This window comes from Dromiciops gliroides, chromosome 1 (assembly GCF_019393635.1).
Source record: "Dromiciops gliroides isolate mDroGli1 chromosome 1, mDroGli1.pri, whole genome shotgun sequence".
In the NCBI taxonomy this organism is placed as follows: domain Eukaryota; kingdom Metazoa; phylum Chordata; class Mammalia; order Microbiotheria; family Microbiotheriidae; genus Dromiciops; species Dromiciops gliroides.
Genome location: NC_057861.1, coordinates 77,797,689 through 77,805,098, shown reverse-complemented (window position 1 = coordinate 77,805,098; position 7,410 = coordinate 77,797,689).

Here is a 7,410-nt window from a genome sequence, read left to right as displayed (position 1 = left end):
TCTTAGGTTTTTCAGAATTATTTGTTTTTTATACTATTCATGTTATAGTACAAATTATTCTCCAGTTTCTGCCCACTCCACTCTGTATTAGTACATACAAATCTTCCTGGTTGTCTCTGAAACCATCTCTTTCTTCCTTTCCTATAGCATATAATAGTAATCTATTACATTCATATACTATAATTTGTTCAGCCATTTTCCAATTGATGAGCATCCCCTTGGCTTTCAGTTCTTTGCCACTATAAAAAGAGTTACTCTAAATATTTTTGCACTCATAGGACTTTTTCCTTTTCCTTTTATCTCTCTGGAGTATAAGACTAGTGGCGGTATCACTGGGTTAGAGGGCTTGCACATTAATAACTTTTGAAGCATGGTTCCAAATTACTTTCCAGAATGGTTAAACCAATCCACAGGACATCAATGTGCTTGTTTTCCTGCAGCCCATACCACATCGGCATGGTCATTTTTTGCAAACTGCACCACTCTGACAGATATAAAATGAAATCTCAGAATTGGTTTAATTTATTATTGGTTTCTGGAGCACTTCTTTTATTCCAGATAGCTTGGATTTCTTCCGTTGAGAACTACCTATTTGTACCCTATGAACATTTATTAGTTGGGGAATATCTTATAAATCTGAATCAATTCCTTATAGATCTTAGAAATGAGACCTTTAGTGGAGAAATTTGTAAGGATTTCTGCACCCTACCCCCAGTTAATTGTTTCCCTTCAAATCTTAAGTGTATTGGATTTTTTTGTGTGGAAAAACTTAAAAATTTTAGAAATCAAAATGATCTATTTTATCTCCTTCATTCTTCTTTATCAATTATGAGCTTTTCCTCTAACCATAGATCTGAAAGATAATTTCTTCCTTGTTTTAATTAGTTTATGATGTAACTTTTAAAATTATGCTTTCATTTGGTGTTTATCTTGGTGTCCAGTGTGAAGTGTTACTCTAAATCAAATTTCTGTTAGACTGCTGTTCTGTTTTCTTAGCAGTCTTTCTCAAATGGTAAACCTTTACTCTGGTAGCTGGGATCCTTGAGTTCATCAAACAGTAGACTACTAGGTTTATTTGTTTCAATAGGTTATATACTTAAACTGTTCTACTGTTCAACCAAATTTTTAACCAGTAGCAAATAATTTTGATTACTGCTAAGCCTCCTTCCCTTCCAATTTTTTATTCATAATTCCCCTTGACATTCTTGACTTTTTGCTCCTCCAAATGATTTTCATTATTTTTTTGAAGTTCTATAAAGTAATTCTTTGGTAGTTAGATTGGTTTAGCATTGAATAAGTAAATAATTAGGTAGTAGTCATTATTATATTTATTTGCCTTACCTGTAAGAAATTACTATTTCTCCAAATATTTAGGTCTGTATTTAATGTTTTGTAGTTGTATCTGGGTAGGTAGATTTCAAGTATTTTATACCTTCTATAGTTAAATGGAATTTCTCTTCCTGATGTTTTATTGGTAATACAGAGAAATGTGGTTAATTTATGACCTTATTTAGTCAATATATTCTTAGCAGCTTTCTATAGGTGTAAATCATCTCTGGCCAGGAACATGTCAACCTGAAGGTGTGATCCATTCTCAGACACCACCTTTTTATCTAGCTGTTCACTTCCCAAATCAATTTGTGTGCGTGGATGTGTCCTTTGCCTTGAAGAGGCAAAAATGAGGAAAATGCAATCCTTTATGGTATTCAGTTAACACCCTTATGATATTCATGTTCTTGAATCAGATTTCAGAATCACTGGCAATACTTTTTGGGTTCCTTCTGGAATTGAGATTTGTAGCTACATGAATCATCATCATAAATGTATAGTTGTTACCCATTTTGATAGGTCTTGGGAAGTTCTCTGTTATGCCTTGGACAGGTACCCCAGAAAGACAATGGGCATCTCTATTATTGTTATCGAATCAGCAAATGGCTGTCTCAATAGCACTGAGAAGAGAATTGCCAAATAATATTTCTCATATTTTTCCCCTTTGCTGGATGATCTTCCATCTATATCACTATTAGAAGAAGAGCAATTAGCTGCTTCCTCCTCAGATAATCTGGCTCTGTCTTTAGGAAGAACCCCAAGTTAAATGTGTTTTTAATCTCTAATTGTACATAAAGGTCCTCTTTTCCTTCCTTTTCAACCTCTATGTAACACTATTCTAGTCTTTATCCTTCTGACAAGGGTCAAGTCTCCACTAAAAACCCTTTTTATCCTCCCTTTGCTCCCTTGCTCCTTTTTCTTTTGGGAGTCCTTCATCCTCTGAAACAAGGAGTAAGAAGAGGTATTCTTCCAGTTCCTTCGCCCATCTCTAGGAAGGTATCTAGGAAGGAGGTATGATTGGAAACACATTTAACTGTAGCAGAAACACAAACATTACATACTCCATGCAAGTCACTACACAATTTGCCCTAATATCCACAATGGTTGAAATTTTTATCCTTTCTTGAAATTACTTGTGATTATTTATACCTCGATATGAAATACCTAGGTTAAAACTTTTTATGGCCCATTATTTTTTTTTTTTTTAGTGAGGCAATTGGGGTTAAGTGACTTGCCCAGGGTCACACAGCTAGTAAGTGTTAAGTGTCTGAGGCCGGATTTGAACCCAGATACTCCTGACTCCAGGGCCAGTGTTCTATCCACTGTGCCACCTAGCTGCCCCATGCCCATTAATTTTTAAAGTTGAAATCATTTTGCCCTAGGGGGCAGTTAGATGGTGCAGTGGATAAAACACTGGCCCTGGATTCAGAAGGACACTTGATACTTACTAGCCGTGTGACCCTGGGCAAGTCACTTAATGCTCATTGTCCTGCCAAAAAAAAAAAAGGGGAGAAACTATTAATTTGCCCTACCTAACAATCTATTCTATCAATTTAATAATCCTTTACTTGTTCTATTTACCTTACTTACCTTGCCAACTACCTTTTCCATAATCTTCTTTGAGTACATCTCTTCAGTCTTCCTCCTTAATCTTTATTCAAACTTTTTATATCTTCCTTAATTGTTCTTGATCTTGCTTCTCTTATGAACCCAAAGTAAAATCTGGATCAGTTTCTGTCCCTAGAGATTATCGTTTTTCAATTTTTCTGTTTTCTCCCAAATTTGCCCAATTTCACCTCCCCAAATTCAACCTTTTACTAACCTAAACTCTATCCAAACCACCTATATGACTTCTTTCTTTTTACTCGCTTCAACACCTTTCTTCTCCCACAGAAGTCAGAAGTACCTACATAAATAACTTCTCTACTCTCCTCTCACCCCCTTTATTTTTCAATTTAAAGTCTTTTTGGTTAGATTTTGCAAAAAAGTACATTCTCACCAGACCGAACTGGGAGCACTCCATCCCTGGTCAGCACTCTGTCATTTCTATATTTTAAACTGTGGTTGAAAAACCAGAATCCCATTCTTAGACACCATCTTTTAAAAAAAAAAAATTTTTTTTTAAATGGCTGCCTTTTTTTTACATCACCTCCGTTTCCCAATATTTCCCTTTACTTTACTCTCTTAGGAAACAATACCTTCTAATAGGATCTTGCAAGTCTCCAGTTTTCCAGTATGTTTAATCTTCAAAAAGATGAATGACTAGGATACAGAGATTCAAAACAATGTGATCAAAGAACATAACAAACATGGAGGATTCATATTTATGCTGACAAAATTTCAGGGCAATATGTATATGAAGTGACTCCCTCAGTGACTACACTGCCATCTGTAAAATGGAGAAAATGCATCAACTGAGAATATTGGTAAAGAGCTTCGAAAACCTTAAAGTGCTATATAAATATTAATATATTGTTTGGAAGATGTTTTTTCAGTTTAAGTACTACAGCTGTATAAGTACTGCTTCCAATACAACATGACCTCTTCTTTGATTCTATGCGACAGGACACAACTACTGGCTCTCATAGGATGATGTTATTTGTGTCATCTTTTTTTTCTCCATTTTTTCTTTTGGAGATAGCATAGCAAAGAGGAGTAAGTTGAGCAATTTCCTTTCTAAAGAGCTCATCCTTAGGGTCAACCAATTCATTGTGCTCCTAACAAGATGTATATGTGCATATCCAAAACCTCTATGAAATGTATGGACAAAGGTTCTGCATCAAATTCATTAGGGAACTCCCTATCATCTATTCTAGTCAGCATCCAAAGATCAACATAGAAGACGACAAAGGGTAAAAGTGTGTCTCCTTATCTATAGACCCTCTGTATTTCCAGCACCTTAAGCACTAATGGGATTAGTTCCTTTTACCAAAGGGGGAATTTTGGAATGTTTTATGTTCAAGATTCAGCACTGATATGGCTTATACACAATCCTAGAATTGACAAACCCAATAAAGTGGTTAAAAGTGCTTTCCTTAAGGGCTCAAGAATTAGAGAAGAATTTTTTTCCCCAAAAATTTTATTTGGTGTCTATTCAATTTTACAACAAAAAGTATATTTAAACATGCACACAGCAATGGCAACTTATCAAATTTCTCTCTCCTTCTGATCCTTAGGATTCTCTACATTAACATATCTACACATACTTGCACATATACTATATTCCTTCCATGGATGTGATATCTGACTCAAAAACACATTTTTTAAAAATATGGCCTTCAGTTTTGATTTTTTCATATGGCATTACTCCATTTTCCACTTTTCTTACTTCCACGTATTCTTAATATTACAATTTTTGGTGTTCCATGTTCGCTAACCCTAACCCCAATCCATCCATTCCTCAACAGTTGAACATTTAGGCTATTTCCAGTTTTTCCACTATTACAAATAATACAGCTTTAGACAAAGTTCTTTTCTTTTAAAGTTATCTCCTTGGGGGGATTTACCCAATATTAGTACCACTGGGTCACAGATTGTAACCAAGTTTACAATTCTTGCCAGGCACTGCCAATTTGCATTTTGGAAAGAATAATCCATTTGTAAGGCCAGCAACACATTTTCCTCACCATCCACCCCCCCACACTGTTTTCATAATTTTTAATAGTTTTCCCAAAACAGGTGGAAATCATATAGTACTATAGAGTCAAAGGAACACTGGAGAGTATCTAGTCTAACTACATACCTAAACAGAGCATGCCCAATTGTGACCACCAACCCTGAAGACCTCCAGTGTTAGGAAATTTACTGTGTCTCAGGATGATCCCTTCTACTACAGGACAATCCTATTTATTGAGTTCTTCCTTATATCAAGTTTAAATCTACCCCTATACGACTTCAACCCACTTTTCCTGGTCCCTCTGGGACCACAAAGAACAATCCTGCTAACCCATTGCCCTTCAAATGTTTGAACAATGATAATATGTACCTTTAACTTGTTTACTTGTTGTACTTCATTAATCTGGGAGGAGCTTATCACTGTGTATCATGTGAGATAAGGATCTGATGTTATTTTCTTCCATATTTTAAACTTTCCCCAAAAGCAACTGTTGATTCTTTACCCTATTAAAATCAATGTTTACCCTATATTAACCCTTTATGTATATTCTGTACCATTTTCTTATTGGTATACTACACGTTTTAATAATTTTGGACTTTTTTTAATGCCTATAGGGACTCTTTTAGTGAATCCCTCCCCAACTTGCCTCAAGTACAACCTCTGTTGGGTGTATTTACTTGCCCTGTTGTTCTCCAAGTAAAGCACACTAACCAGTTCTATATAAATTAGCAGTATCATTATCAACACCACATTGTGTCTTCAAATCAGCTGGGTTTGTAACATCATTCACCACCCCCCCAACCCTGTCAAGGAAGTTTCCTGCTATTTTCCAAGTCTTCCTTTGTCATTGCTTTATAGTTTCCTATATGAAATTTTGATTGGTTCATCATCGTGAATATCCAAATATTTGTCAGCATTTGAAATGGTATAATTGGTTCTTGTTATTGTTGCCATATAATATGAACAATTTTTGTACATTTTATTCTATAACCTGTTAATTTGCTCTACTAATTGGCCATTAATAAAATCCCTTAACCTTTCTAGGTTTATGATATTACTCAGTGATGTCTCTTCCTTTCCAATGTTTGCCTCTCCAATTTCTCTTTCATATTTTATTTCAATTGCTAGTTTTTCTAGGACTTCGTCACACAGTAATTAGATATCACAGGCATTTGCTTCCAGTTTTTATTGGGAATGACTTTTCTATTGAGTATTAATTGGATATTGATACAAAAATTTTAAATAAAATACTAGCAGAGAGACCACAGCAATATATCACAAAGATCATACACTATGACCAGGTGGGATTGATACCAGGGATGCAGGGCTGGTTCAATATCAGGAAAATTACAAACATAAAGGTGATATTGTCTTATTTCTTACCCTTAAAATTAAGAACATCTCTCAAACTTTGGATAAACCTTATTTCACCATGGGGAATAATTTCACGTTGAGTGATTTTTTTAAAATGGCCTTTGTCTTATTTTGAGACAAGGACATAAGGATAAGAACTGGACCTCTGATTTCACTGGTATAGGGAATTCCCTGGTGAAGAAACTCCTGATAGAAGTCAACACTTTCACAGCAACTCACAGTCTTAAGAGAGTTGGCTAAAACACTAAGGAATTGAGTGACCTTCCTGAGGCCAAACACCTCATAATGTCAAAAGCAGGACTTGAACCTGGCACTTCTTAGCTTTGAGGCAGGTCATCCACTATTTCATGCAGCCTATTAAAAGATCATTATAGGGGCAGTTGGGTGGCACAGTAGATAGAGCACCAGCCCTGTATTCAGAAGGACCTGAGTTCAAATCTGGCCTCAGACACTTGACACTTACTAGCTGTGTAACCCTGGGCAAGTCACTTAACCCCAATTGCCTCACCAAAAACAAAACAAACCAATCATTATATCTGCCTCAAAAAAAGAGAAAAATCAGGCAGTGGATACTAACATGGTTAGGGGAAAAAAATTGTGATTGATACATGTTCTTTATTGATTTTAAAAACTTACAAGGGGGCAGCTAGGTGGTGCAGTGGATAAAACACTGGCCCTGGAGTCAGGAGTACCTGAGTTCAAATCCGGCCTCAGACACTTAACACTTACTAGCTGTGTGACCCTGGGCAAGTCACTTAACCCCAATTGCCTCACTAAAAACAAAAAAACAAAAAGAAAGAAAAACTTACAAGGTTCTTCTTTGCAAGACAGTGGGCAAAGAGTTCTTTTGTAATTCCCAGGTATTTTCTCAAGAACTGATCCCTTCAACTTTCTTCAACACTTACAATCTATGTGACTGGGCACTCAGTTATTTAAACTCTCTGGGCGTCAATGTATTCATCTGTAAAATGGGGTTGTTGAGAACGGAGAGCCCTTTAAGTCTTAAAACACTACAGAAATTTGTTATTACTATTATCTGTTTCATTTTTTAAGTGTTTCAGGAAGACACGCTATTGAAATAGAACTTTTAC